Genomic DNA, 14,954 nt, shown 5'->3' with positions numbered 1-14,954 from the left:
GAGAATGAGATAGACAGAAAAACGTATACAGATATGAATGGAGTTGAATAATAATATTAAAAAGAGAAAAGTATATTATAATATAGCAGATGTAGTAAAAACAAAAAAAAAAAAAAAAAACTGTACAGTGAAGCCTTCCATCATTTTGTGGCCAAACCAGCGAAAACAAAATGATAACCCGAACTCGAGAGAGTTGTGCGAATAATAAAAAATATAAATATAAATAAAAAAATTTTCCCTGTGATATGCAGTTGTAAAATAATTGCAACACTACGTCATCCATGCTACTGTTTGAAAAACGTTGCAGTTTTAGTAGTTTTACCGGTTCATTAGAGCAGCCACCCGTCTACAATCAATGCTCGTTCATTATCTTGTCGAACAATGTGTGTGTGTGTGTGTGTGTGTGTGTGTGTGTGTGTGTGTGTGTGTGTGTGTGTGTGTGTGTGTGTGTGTGTGTGTGTGTGTGAGCGCGCGCGTGTGTATGTGTATTTTTTACCAACCCCTACACTGGAATTCGTGACGAGGTAATACGTTAATTTTTTTTTACGACCACAATTTCCCGACGCGTTTGCGAACCGTTTTGTTCGTAACGTAATCACCCGTGCGTGTGTGTGTGTGTGTGGGTGTGTGTTTGTTTACGATACAAATTGCCCATCTCGTTTTATACACGAAAATCCTTTGTGTGCATGGAGGTAGAAAAAAAATTACTAAGCACTGCGTGTGACAAATACACCCATCGACAAAAAGGTTATTCGGAGGGGGTACAGTAGACCTACGTTACACGCAAATTTGTTTTGTTTTGTGGGTGTTTTTTGTTTTTTTGTTTTTAATGCCACATAGTATACAGACATAATTTCCCCCGACGACCGACCAATTTTAAAGTTTATTAACGAGTTTCTGTTGCGCGTATGTACATTATTTGTGAAAATTATTTGATTGCAAAGTTAGTTGTATTGGCCAAGATCATTTCAGTTGGAAAAGTATATGTCTCGAACTTTCTGATTTACGACTCTCGACCAATTTCTACAGAATTTTGAGAGCACTGGCTTTGAGTAGAACCAATCCACTTCGTGAACTGTATTCGTTACCAACAAATATTGATCTAACGTTGAAAAGTATTAGATTTCCACTCATAAGGTTTTAGTTATTACATTATTTTTTTTATCTATATCTAAAGAAGTAGAAAAGTACCCCTTTCTATTTGTAAGTGCTCTGTTTAGTTTTATTCACTTATTTGTTTCCATCGGGAAATAAGACTTTGTTGTGTGATACCATTAAAAAAAAAAATACAAAAAATAGTAGTTTTTGTATGGATAAAAAAAGAAACTTACAAAACCTAACTATTTTTACATCAGTTTTTTGGTTCAATCAAAAGAAACACATTATGATTAATAATCATGAAATTGAATCCGATATTCTATATATTAATCTCATATTTTTCATCAATTCATAATTTCAATTAGCGTAATGAGAAAATTATATTTTAATATAATTCATAACGTACACATTGATATGCAATTTAAAATGATATTCTATTATATTACTCTGATTTTATGAAATTCAAACAAAAATGATCAAGTACAAATACAATAAAAAAAGGATTAATATTACATTTTAAATATCTTGTTTTATATATATATATATATATATATATATGGGTATATATAAATCTGTTTGCTTCAATCAATTAATTTTATTTAATAATATAAGTTATATTTTCATCGGCTGCATCATGAAAATTGGTCGTTATTTATACAATTAATAAATATTCAATTTTGTAATAATAAACAACGTGCACAAATTCAAATGTTTTGTTTTATTACATTATTTATTAAATCGATGAGAAGTTCATTAAAATTAATAGATACTTTAAAGTTTAAACTCGTGTTATGGAATTGACGAGGTGTGAATTGTGCACAGACAGCACACAAAATTATTACAATAAAGTTTTGGCGCGTTTTAATGCGCTAATAAACATCGTTATGACGCAGACTACGAGCGTATATAGATTAACGTTAATTATTATCGAACGATCGTGTACAAAACGCGTTTCCATTGAAATTTCAGGAGCGCAAATCGCGTATTGTTCAAAACGTATTTTTAACAATAAATTTGGTTGCAAAAACGGTACAACAAAACAAGACACGATGAACATCTATACGCATCAAACACTATGCGAACTATCTAGACACGCGGTAGCGTGTCAAGCCAAGTTCTAGCTAACAGAACTGGCGAGCAGCACCGTGTGTAATATTACACGAACCATTTTGAGCCACTTTTGACCCCCTCATAACTCAAAAACTATTCCACATAAACATGTCGAATTTGGCTCATATATTGAGACTAACGAGATACATATGTGCTCTAAATTTCATAAACACACTTCAAACCGTTATTTAAATATTAACGTCCGAAAATCGTCATTTTTATCATTGACTGACCTATACATCAAAATTCTAACCCAGTTCCATTAATACAAAGGAAAAAATCAGAAACTTGAAAATTTTTAATTTTTAAATTTTTTAATCAGTTGATTTTATTATAATTTTGCAATTACTTTATCTATTATGTTTAATTTTTCAATTAATTAATTAATTGCCTCTAATTTAATGTAATGTTGACTTAAATAACCTTTCCCGTATCGCCGCTCCAAAAATACGTAAAAATTAAAAAATTATAACCCGTAAACGTAGGAAAATACAATAGTTTAATAAAAACCATTTGGAAATAATTTTATTATGAATAAATAGCTATTAAAAATTTACATACAAAAAGTAATGATATCCCAACAAAACATATATGTAAAATGATAGTCAAGTTCAATTATGTAATATATGCTTTGGTTGTTGACTTCAACGACAAAAGAAGTGAGATCTAAATGGATGCAAAGTTCAATGGTCAGTCCTGACATTTATTTATTACAACATGAAATATAGTTTCTTCTTATCACTTAGGATAATGTTAAATGTTTTGAAGCCTAAGGTCTGACTTGGCTAGTTTCTATATACGAATTATGTTATAGCCTTCGCAAGTTCTAAAAAGTTGGGAGTTCTTTTTTATTCTTCTAAAAATTTGGCTTGCAATTAGAAACTAGCTTGATAACTTGATGATAATTCGTAAAATATGGAAACTAGCCAAGTCAGACCTTAGGCTTCAAAACATTATCCTAAGTGATGAGAAGAAATTATATTTCATGTTGTTATAAATAAATGTCAGGACTGACCATTGAACTTGGCATCCATTTAGATCTCACTTTTACATATATGTTTTGTTGGTTTGTTGTTTACCGAATGACATCCGTAAACGCGTTGTGCGCCCGCCAGTTTGCGTAAAATAATATCGACGCACACAAGTGCCCTGTATAATATTATACAACTCTGACATTCTATAATAATAATAATATACTTTCGTCGCGGCGACGAAACTTTTAATACATCGAACGGATTATTATAATAATGGATATCCGCAGAATTCGAAAAGGCGTAGTTATACCTATATAATGCACCTTTCCTATCTATATGCAGTAACGTAACGTGTGCCGTATCGCTTATGTCGAAGTCGTTTTACATTCCCACCGATTAACATAAACACATAATATATAAGTGCTATGTGTGTGTGTGTGTATACCTATAATAATGGTGCGACGACCGTGCGGTAAATCCGACTTGACGTTTGCGAAAGGGTATTGTAGGTTTCGTGTGACGGGTCGAGATAAAACGATATATATGGTCTCTCGCCGCGAGAGCACTCGGCTAATACATAATATTCTGTGTCACTGTGTGTAGTGTGTATGTAACGATATGTATATAATAATATATAGATTGTTATTACGCACTTATATATACATAACGCGGCGTACGTCCTATACATTAGAGATACTGTGCAAACGGAGACGATTGTTTTGGGCTTTTTTGTTTTTTTCATTAAACTTGTTTTATAGTTTAATGTGGAGAGACCGTATGTGGTACGTACGTGGTCCGACGCATCATATGACATCATGACGAAATTGCAACACATTATGTTACACACACGCAAAATACAATATTGTCGCCAGAGGCGTAGGTACTACGCGATGAAAAACTTTGACCGAAAAAAAACGAAATATCGTTAGATTCCAATAATTTTTATAATGCACACAGTACCGTGGTTAATGATAGTTCCACAACGTTTTGGCGTTTGGGGTTTTTTGGTTATTATAGATAATTGGTTTCGTGGTTTGGAAATTTATAGAGCTATTACTTTTTGTTTTGTTTTTTTTTTTTAATAATACGCGTCATTTTTTTAGCTTGAAACCATATATTGAATATTATCACTTTACAATATAGCCCAATTATGTGCTTCAAATGTATTATGTTAATCTTATCCAAAAATAAATTGCTTAGTCTTAAATAAAATATATTAAAGCATTCTAAATTCTAATCATCCATTTATGCTTTGCTCCAAAATATAACCGCTCTCGTTCGTGTCCAGTAAAATATCATAACATACTCCTATAACCCATAGGTCGTAGAATATCATCAAGAGTTTGGATAAAAACGAATATAGTTTGCCCTTAGCAAGATGGCAGTAAATAAGATGGGGGTTATGGGTCTGTATTACTCAGAAATGTTTGAAAAGCTTAAGATTATAAGTTATAATAATTATAACTATTTTGGCAGCGAATAATATTGTTTATTGAGTAATGACTATTGTATGTAAGAAATAGTTTGATATTTTCGTTTAAGTAATAACAAGATTTGAAATTTTGAACTTAAAAATAATGAATGTCCGGTATCTATGTTAAAAAATAGTCCCTCTCCCAAAATCCGTTTTTAGTTAGGAACTCGTTCAGTTCACCACGGCGTCGATATGAGTTGCTCGATAAGTTGAGTTTGTCGTTTCGCTCGGATGAACGACGGACATAATAATACTGCAATAGTATAAAGACTTTCGGAAACCCTGACAACAAGCCTTTCTCTCTGCGGTAAGACGTCGTCGACTCGGGTCGAATTGTTTTCGTAACATTTTCGCCATTCGACGACGGCGAGTGACGAATGAGCGGAGCGGGACAGTCCACGGATAAGGGTTGAAAACCGCAAAGGTCCTGGGCAAAGACGATTTGCAGAAGTGACGTCATGGAAGTATACGTCCTGTACTCCCGGTGCGGCGCACATAAAACGGCGCACCTAAACCCGTATTTAATTCGGAAAGCCTGGGTGGGGTGTAAGATAATAATATAATATGTATATAATCTTCTGCAGCATTGGCGATGGTCGTCGTCTTTCATTTGTATTAAGTGTTTAGAGAGAGTGAAACGATCGATAAGTCAACCAGCCGCGTTCATGTGTGTGTGTGTGTGTGTGTGTGTGTGTGTGTGTGTGTGTGTGTGTGTGTGTGTGTGTGTGTGTGTGTGTGTGTGTGTGTGTGTGTGTACGAGTGCATGGTGGTTTTCATCATGCTAAGTTGACGGTGGTTTAGGAGGGCGCGGAGCGAATTTGCAAAGTCAACAGGATCAGTGCGCGTCTCGCGAAAACTTGGAATAGGTTTTTTCGGTGTTCGATATATGTTTCCACAGGGTGCAGTTGCCCCTCCCCCTTGTTTGACTTTCGGTTTATTTTTTTTTTCACACACGTATTCTTTATCCACACAAACGCGCACCCACGAGTATATTATACATTCGAGTATCCTCGCATGTACATGCCTACCAATGGCAACACCGACTGATAAATGCAATAAACTGAAAATTGAAGTAATCGTGACGATAACCCAAAAGTTTGTGCATCGCTCAAGACGTATTCTCTGAAATAGATTATTAACTTTGTTGTTGCGCATTGAATATATTATATATTAATATACAGTTGAAGGCATTTCTATGTGGAGAAATTTCCACTCTCGCCGATGTGTTGTTTTTCGATACATAAAAAATGTAAATATATTAGACGAATGTTGTGTCATCGCAAATAATTTTGAATTTCTACGTATACAAATAAAACGTCATAACTGCGAAAATGCTTGTCAGATGTCATAACACGTGTTTAGTTTAATTATGAAGCTAAAACCATTATTGATACACGTATTGCACTTAAAATTGACAATATTAACATTACGTCAAACTGTCAGTATATGCAATAAAAACTGTTAAGATGTAATATGATAATGATGTACTTAGGTATATAAATTCAATTTCATTTGTTTTTGTTTATTTAAATATATTTACGTGTTAATTCATACACAATTCAGTTGGAAGACGTTGTGTAATTTTTTCAAATCAACTAAACTAGATTATGCATAAAGCTTGAATGTTTAATTTGTCATGTATACCTAATTGAAGTATTACTCGAATAATTAAATCAGAATTAATAATTTTCAATATTGATGTGGACTTTTCAGAAAAAAAAAACAATAAACGCCGAATCATAACGTAAAAATGTTTAGTTAAATATTATTTAGCCATTCAAGTGGAACGTTATTGAATATCCAATATACTTAGTATTAGAATATCTCGTTTAAAAAGATGAAACAGACTGATGTACATACTTAATAAAGTGTTTATTAAAATCCATCAAGATTTTTAAATAGAACGCCATCAGATAAAATGTTATTAAATATGTCATAAAATTGGACAAGCCAGTCTTGATTAGCATGCAATATGTATATTTAAGAATAATTTTGTTAACATTTGATGATTTAGCTTTTACACTAAAAACAACAAAAACAAAAAACCCACACGCAATGTATGATAACAACATTATAATACTCGTAATCAGGAAGCCAAAGGTAAGGCAGGGTTAACGGCACGTAATTTGCATTTGGTCGGTCACTCATATGGTCAGCGGGAAAATTAAATTTAAATATGACTAAAAGACACAAAAGTTTTTGATCCTCTAGTGTACTTGACAAATTATGTTTAATAAATTAGCATACATTTCCCTCTAATATATTTATTTATGTTACTGTTTTGTACAGTTTTTTTTTCATTTTAACAAATGTAAATGTATTTTATAAACGTAATCAGATTAGACAGAGAGATATTCTTAAAATTGCTTAATTCACAATATTGACTGTGATAGTGATAAAGGACTACATTGTGTTATTATTTGAAGTGGAAATTAATTTTACATGGTTGGAAACTACGTTGTAATTAGTGCGTTCCGTAGCTCTAAAACTTGGGGATCACTTTATGTTATGCAAAAACTAAAATGTCAAGACTTAATAAAAAAAAAAAGTATTCGCACAACGATATATGTCATGTTTAATTCAATGCGAAGCTGAAGGCAAAAAGTACAACATTTTTTTGTTAACAGTATGTAATCATTGTCTATTGTTTGGTGCTTTTAAATCACATTAATATTATCACTGAAGATAAATAAATAAAATAAAACAAAAGTTGATGATAAGTTGTAACTTATAATAGGCATATAAACTTAACCCTATAGCAGTCTAATTATAATAGTCTGACTTATGAAAATAAACTTAATAAATAACTTTTTTGCTTGATATATTAGCTATATCACTAGAATTATTTATATATATAAAAAAAAAAAATGAAAAATTTAAAATTAATACCATTTAACTAAAATAGAATTTCATTAAAAGACAAGCATTTAAAAACTAGAAATCGACCTATATTTTTTGGCCTATACTTGAAGCTTAGAAATACATAGTTTTTCAAAGAATAATTGTATCTCCAGTGTAATTTATACGATTAAAAAAAGTTTGCTATAAAATGTTTAGGTTTGTAATTATTTTTTATCGCATTATTTTATTTAAACTTTCTAACTAATACATTTTCGTGTCTCGTCGTATAAATGCGTTGTAGCCATTTGTGTGCACTAAAACCCAAACAGAATGAATAAAAAAATGATAAACAGCTATTGAGTCGCACTAAAAATTTGCATTTAAAACGTGAAAATGTATCTACTGTTTTACCACCAGACAGTTTTCTGTTTAACCGTAAACGATGACAATGAAAGCGAATTAATGACACGAGACCTGTTTTGACACATAACATTGTAAATCCGGAGATTAAACTTTTTTGGGATTAAAAAAACTCGTCATACCGGACACACGAAAAAACTGACAAGTATCTCGGGTACGTTTAGTAAATGATTCAAAAACAAAAAATAAACTTTGGTTACAAGACAAGCTAAGCTTTGACCGTTCAAAAAGTAAAACGTCGTGAACAGAATAATAAGAATAACAATATTTGGGTTTATGATTGAAACCGCGATGTTTAATGATTTATTCTCTCTAACTGTGCAAAACATGCAAACGACAATTATTGTTGAACTTGTTTTTAGTGCCACTCAAAAATATGAGTTTTTTTTTGCAAAATTTGTTTACATCGTAGATACTAGCAAAGTCGATATGTATCTATTGCCAAAAGTGAATATTATATTGAACTCTGAAATAAATTTTTTAGTTTAAAAAATACCGTATGCTAATATTATTTTATCAATAATCATTGTATAACAATTAAGATATAAATACATAATTCAATATAAAATCATAGCATTGCAGTCAAGAAAAATTTTAAAAGTGATACGAAGCATTTAATTTTTAATAATTTGATTTTAAACTCGAAACACGGAAAAGTATTTCAATTAAAATATGTAAAACATAATAAAACTAATCCAATTTAAAAACTACAAGGTTGGGCATAGTAACATTATTATTTTCTTTACACTTTACGTAGCATATAATAAAACCAAAAATGTATACTTAAGTATTGTATATAGTTATATAATTTAATTTTGCAGTGGTTTGTTTGAAATTTATTTAAAAAGTAATTAATATTGTCCCTTAATTAAATAAAGCACACAAATTAATTAATATAGAGTCGAGCAAAAATAAAAATAATCATAATAAGCTCTAAAAAGTTTTAGTTCGTAAAACTTTACCACGTCTCGTAGAAACGGATAGACACAATGAGATTTTATATTTAAATTTCGAAAAAAAATTATCATTCTTTTTTTAAACTCGGATATACATGCTGGGAAAACCCCACCGTGCGTACTAGGAAGTAGGAGGAACATATACAGAGCTGTTGCGCGTTTATGCGAATATTTTACTTAGACCGTATTTTGCGTCTCATAAGGCGATTATCGTATTTTTTTCTTTCTGGTTTTTAATAATACACTACAATACTGTACACGAACATCGTGAACATAGGGTGATATACATAATATTAATATCGCACCTACATGATTACTACAACTTTGTCGTTGTTATATCAAACTATTATTATTATTATCATCATAGAACGACACTGACAGCTAACACTCCTCGTGTGCACTGACTATATGTATGTGCGAAAGCAGCCACATGCACCATGTGACAATAATCATCTTACAATACAGTAATTGGGAAAGTTGCACTGGTTCAGCGTCCGTGTTGGCAGCGAATGTGAAATATCATCATAATATTATACAACATATTATAATATACCAACTGTATTAAGGTCTGCGCGTATGGGATTGTCGTTGAATAACTAGAAAAGACATACTTATGAAATTTTTACACATCTATTATTATTCAACGATTATAATGGATGGCAGATTTACTACACCATCAGCTCGAAACATGTAGTACTTGAACAAAAATAGATCTTCTAGCGACACTAAATTCAAAAAAACCCAAAATAATTACTTTTATTTGTTTAGTAATAAAATCCGTTAAAATATATTATTTTTGAATTTATCAATAACGCAGTGTCTGTTTTGCAGGTTGTTCGATGTATCGTCTTCATTATACGCACAAAATGCTCAAATCCAAAAATAAATTATATATTGGTATGGTACTCTAAGTAACAATCCACTAATGTTCAGATACTGTGAAAACGAAAAAAGTTCGTAAACCGTTTAAAAAAAAAAGCTTATGCTCGAACATAATATATTAATATACGTTACAGTAAATGTATATCGTATGGTGTTTTGCTGTAACGAAATGTAAATCAAAACTGACTCGTTACCGTGCCACCACCCCACATATACGTAGGTCAAATGTCGGTGGGTGCAGTGGTTTAATAATTGTAGGGGGTTGCAGTTTAGCGGAAGTATGACTTTTGGCCCCCCGACGACCAAGGTCTCGCGCGATTTCCGGCGGCGGAAGAGGAGACTATGTGCGGGGAAATGAGACATGGTGGCGGCGGTGTGGACGCTTTACAATGGGAACTTAATTTACGATCGCGTCCCGAAGGTGCCAACCGACGAGCGCCACGCCGCGCTGTATATTTATACACAGAGCGACACTGCCAGCTGCTCACCCCCGAAAACTTTGTGGGCTCATTGTCCCGGCGAACCGCTCGTAAAACTCTAACGTAGGATGCGACGACTGCGTTTCTGCGTTGGTCGTGTTGTACGAGCCGATCCAAAACACGCCCCTACTCCCGCCACCGTCACTTACCCGCCGAGAGAAGAAACCATAATAATAATCATTATTATTACTATTATTGAACTCGTTCTCGCCGACAAGTCTCTGGAGACGGGTCATCCCGGACGGATATGCAAATACAAATATCCGTAATGTGAATATCATATATATACTCGTAGGTAGGTAGGTACCTATATATTATAATATATTTAAACTCGATATAAAATGTACACATATTGTACGTATAACACATATAACTATATAAGTGAACTTTATGATATTATTTAGGCACGTATCCGCTTAAACATTTTATACGCGCCCCACCGTCGGTGCATGTATAAATTGACGTAAAATTATAATATTATATTTCATGGAGCAGTGTCGTTGTAACTATCTGGCAAACACGTGTGGCGGGCTACAATTAATTGTCTAAAAAAATTGTTTTATTTCAATAATATTAATAATTAGTAACAGTACAGAATATGATAATATTGCTTTCGTACCAAAGTTCCCGCCAACGTATTGTACCTCCCACGACTTTATCACCTATAATTATTTTCGAGGGATAGTAATACAGTGTCTTCTATTCGTCCGAACATCGCACCAATGCATATTATAATATTATGTCGATTCGTACGATATGTATTTAAATCACCATATTATTTTGTATACATATATTTCATAAATACATTTATTATATACGTCATCAGTGTTTCCGATTGATCGAAGATTTGTATACACGGAAAATCTTGTTATATGGCTTATTATTATGACTTATAAACCCAAATACCAACACAAAGTGCCGTTTTATACATTTACTCGTACGTATTTTACAATTTATATAAATATTAACGCTGAGATTGTGTTCCGTCGCTCTTTCTAGAAAAATGATTTATGAAATTATCGATTATTACTTCCTACGTTATACAATTTATTCAAAGACAAACAGACATTTTCCAAAACTCACCAAACAAGCGAAAAAGTCTATAAAGTTCACACGTAGGACGTTAAGTTTTCAACGATTAGCTTTTAACTTAATTGATAATTTAAGCTCGTAGACAATAATTGTTATTAATCTTTCAACGAAACTTCAGTATATTTCAAGCCCGAATTTACGATGTATTCATACATACATTTATTTATTTTCAAAGTGAACAAAATATGTTTGGTAAATAAATAATTAACGAAGACAAACGAAAAAATATACTTTATTTACCAAAACTGTGGAGACTGTTTGAATCAAATAAAATAATAATATACGAGACTTGTACCATGCACAAACAATAAAATAATGCGCTGTGATTGTGTACTCAAACGATTTTAAATTTAAAAACGATAGCGAAATTTCAAATTTTAAACATTAATATAAACGAAAATAATAAGTAATCAAATTTACCCAACACAATAATTATGTGCACCATATTTTTGATTGTCATGTAATTTACAATACGAACAATTCGATGCTCATGACTTAAATGCACCCCGCGAACAACATTGAAAAACAAACATATAAATACAATTTATTATATTCTTAGTAATTTTGTGGGGAATTAATTCCAGAAGAAAATTAAATTCAAGTTTTTTACTTAAATAAACAAACGCCGCAGCAGCGTCAGTGATCCCTATAAAATGTATATATATCATATTATATAAACATCGAATCTGTTTTTCTGACTGGGGATTACGAATTTATATATATACTTTAAGTACGTCTATATACGCATCTTAAGTCAAACTAAATTCTTGAACGATGTGATTATTTATTAAACCCCACTGCACACGGCGATCTGTTCTCGTGGCCGCTGTGGTGCAAATGATTAAACAATAATAATGTATAATTGCATCTGCTTAACTTCCTCTAAACGTCACCATTATTCTCATCACTATATTTTTAAATCGCAAAATATACGTTATGTACTATACGTCTTAGACATTTCTTTTCAATTTCATTTTCTGGTTTAATGTATAATAATACTTAATATCTATATCAAGCACGGCCGTCGTCATCGTTATAATATTAACGAAGGATCTAAGGCGATTTACGGTGCTGATAACGACCCATGCATAATATATTGTGACGTTGAGACATTTTTAATTCTGTCTATAAGAATGCCGAACAAACAAACAAACCGACGTCGCCACGGCGGTGTCGGCAGCTGGTGCTCTCCGGTTCGTTTATACAATAATTCCAAACGTTTTCATCGCACTCGACGCGGCGGTTTTATAGGTGAAAAACTGATAAAACGTACAAAATAATTGGTTTAGATACGGTCAGAGGAAATCCAACGAATTTACACCGTTCAAAAGTGCGTGGTGCGACAATAGCAGTTGAGTAGAACGATTTCATTTCGATTTCATAACGCGCCACTGAGTTTTTGTACACCACAAGTTTACACTTGTTACTGTAGGTACTTCAAAGCGAGTGAGCTTTGATTACGACCACTGCAAAACCACGATTGGAGTGAATGTGGCACTGGAAGAAACGATGATATCTTCATTTTACTTGGCGCACACCCACACATACATTTCCGTCGAGAGCACATCGAAGTAAGTGTTTGCAGGACGGATGATAAAATTTCTAGAGCGCGATAACAACGGCAAAACAAAATATATTCGAGCTACGTAAGCCGAACTCGGCGAACATAATAATATTATTATTCAAACGTTACAGACATTATCATATTCCGCGAACGAGAACGTCGTAAATTTGAAATATTTCATATTTTTTTTCAGTTTTATCAATAATTTGGTAAAAATATTATCCAATCATAGGTTAGGTTGACGCTTATTATAGGTATTGTAATAATATAGTGATACAAAGACTTAACAAGAATAATTTACCGAATCTCCATCCAGCAGAGGCAATCCCAATGGGCTCACACTCCACTGCAAAAATACATGACAAACAGCATATTAAACCACCCCACCCGACATCGGAGAAGCACTTGGAGAGACCAACACTGATGAAATATTCAATTTTTTCCATGCCACTAATCTATACGATCTATTATAAACTATTATTTTAAATATTTTCTATGTTTATAACCATTTAAAAACACGTCTAAGCCTCTAAGCTAACAAACACTAATTGTACAATGTGAAACTTTTATAGGCTAATGACCTCTGCTGTCGAAGCCTTAACTTTTAATAATAATAATAATATGGTAGGCTGCAGGTATAATACACGTATTGCCCCGCCGTAATCATTTTCTCACTCCGGGCGGACGTATTATATAATAACATTAATAATACGTGAACAATATAATACTGGTTGCAAAAAATATAACACCTAAAAGTCTCGTGCGCTGTACAATAATATGTTATTTATTTTTCTTAACACGTATAATGTATAGCTGCTCGTGCCCAGGATTCTGGAATAGATCCCGCACGGTGATTACTTTGTGCGTACACGGGGCGTATCAGAACCGAAATTCGAGTCATAAATATAAAGTTTCCGAGGCAGCGGAGAACTGTTTAGGAGAATTACGCGTTGCGCGGCGAACATTGACAATGACGGAAGCCGTATATATGTCTGCGTAACGAAACGGCGTCGGTATTTTCCGCTATTCGTTTTGAATAAATTTAACTTACTGTTTTCGAGTCCGTATAATATACGTATTCACATATATCGTATATATTATTATACATCTAATATCGGTAGCGTATTTTGGAAACCATCAGACCTTAACCTATATAGTACCCATATACCGTGGTGGAATTCGAGAGAAAAACGAAACGACTTGTAACGAAACGAAATCGTTTAGCAGAAGTCCTTGATATTCGACCATGATGCCGTTCAAGCGACTAATAATAATACTGCAATCACATTATACTCAAATAATATTTGTAACGGTGGAAACGCACGCCGATACTGTATACGTATATATTATTATATTGAAGCATAATACTGTAATATACTCGCGCATATTATACGAGTACGGAAACCTCGGGATATTCTTCCTGCGGGTGTAATTAGGATCAAACAGAAACAAGGCCTAAACTCCTTATAAACCAAACTCAAAAATAGCTCCCAACACTCTCCAACGGGAATGTCGTTAGAGATGACTTTAATCGCGGAGACGGGAGAATCGTTTCAGATTAAAGTTAAGCCATGGAGTTAAAACATCTCCCCACCTCTTCATTGACAATTAAATATAAAAAATTAAATAACGATATTTATATTTTTATAACCAGTATACACGTTTATATTTAGATGAAAATTTCTATAAAATCTATAAAATACTATTATTCATAATCTTGTTTTATAACAACATTATCGTTCTATATATATATATATATTATGTTTAATAAATTGAAGACTCAGATCGTGGAAACTGCAGTTTTAGATCAGGTCGATCTGGTGCGTGTTTATTCCTTTTAGATGAACTCGTACGCACGCCACTTTAAATAAATAAATTATCCATGTCTATCTGTGAATATAACTACCTAGGCGTTAATTATGTTACACATTGAACCCATGTTAGATGTTTTTATACGAGAATTTGGATTTTAACCTGCAATTAATGTAAACATTTATGGCATCGAGAAAATCGAAAAAACATAAACAAACACCGTTTTGGTGGCAAGCAATAATTGGGGGAGTG

At 32.7% G+C, this 14,954-nt stretch overlaps 1 protein-coding gene across 1 annotated transcript in view; it reads right to left on the bottom strand.

Annotated features, from left to right (window-relative positions):
• Sema2a (Semaphorin 2a) overlaps positions 1-14,954 on the bottom strand; it is a 384,224-nt gene that overhangs the window by 310,207 nt on the left and 59,063 nt on the right. The window lies entirely within an intron of this gene.

The sequence above is a fragment of the Diuraphis noxia genome, unplaced genomic scaffold (assembly GCF_037042655.1).
Source record: "Diuraphis noxia isolate RWA-SAM2 unplaced genomic scaffold, SU_Dnox_SAM2 contig0004, whole genome shotgun sequence".
NCBI lineage: Eukaryota > Metazoa > Arthropoda > Insecta > Hemiptera > Aphididae > Diuraphis > Diuraphis noxia.
Note: the sequence above shows the minus strand (reverse complement) of the source record. Positions and strands in the feature narration are given on the sequence as shown.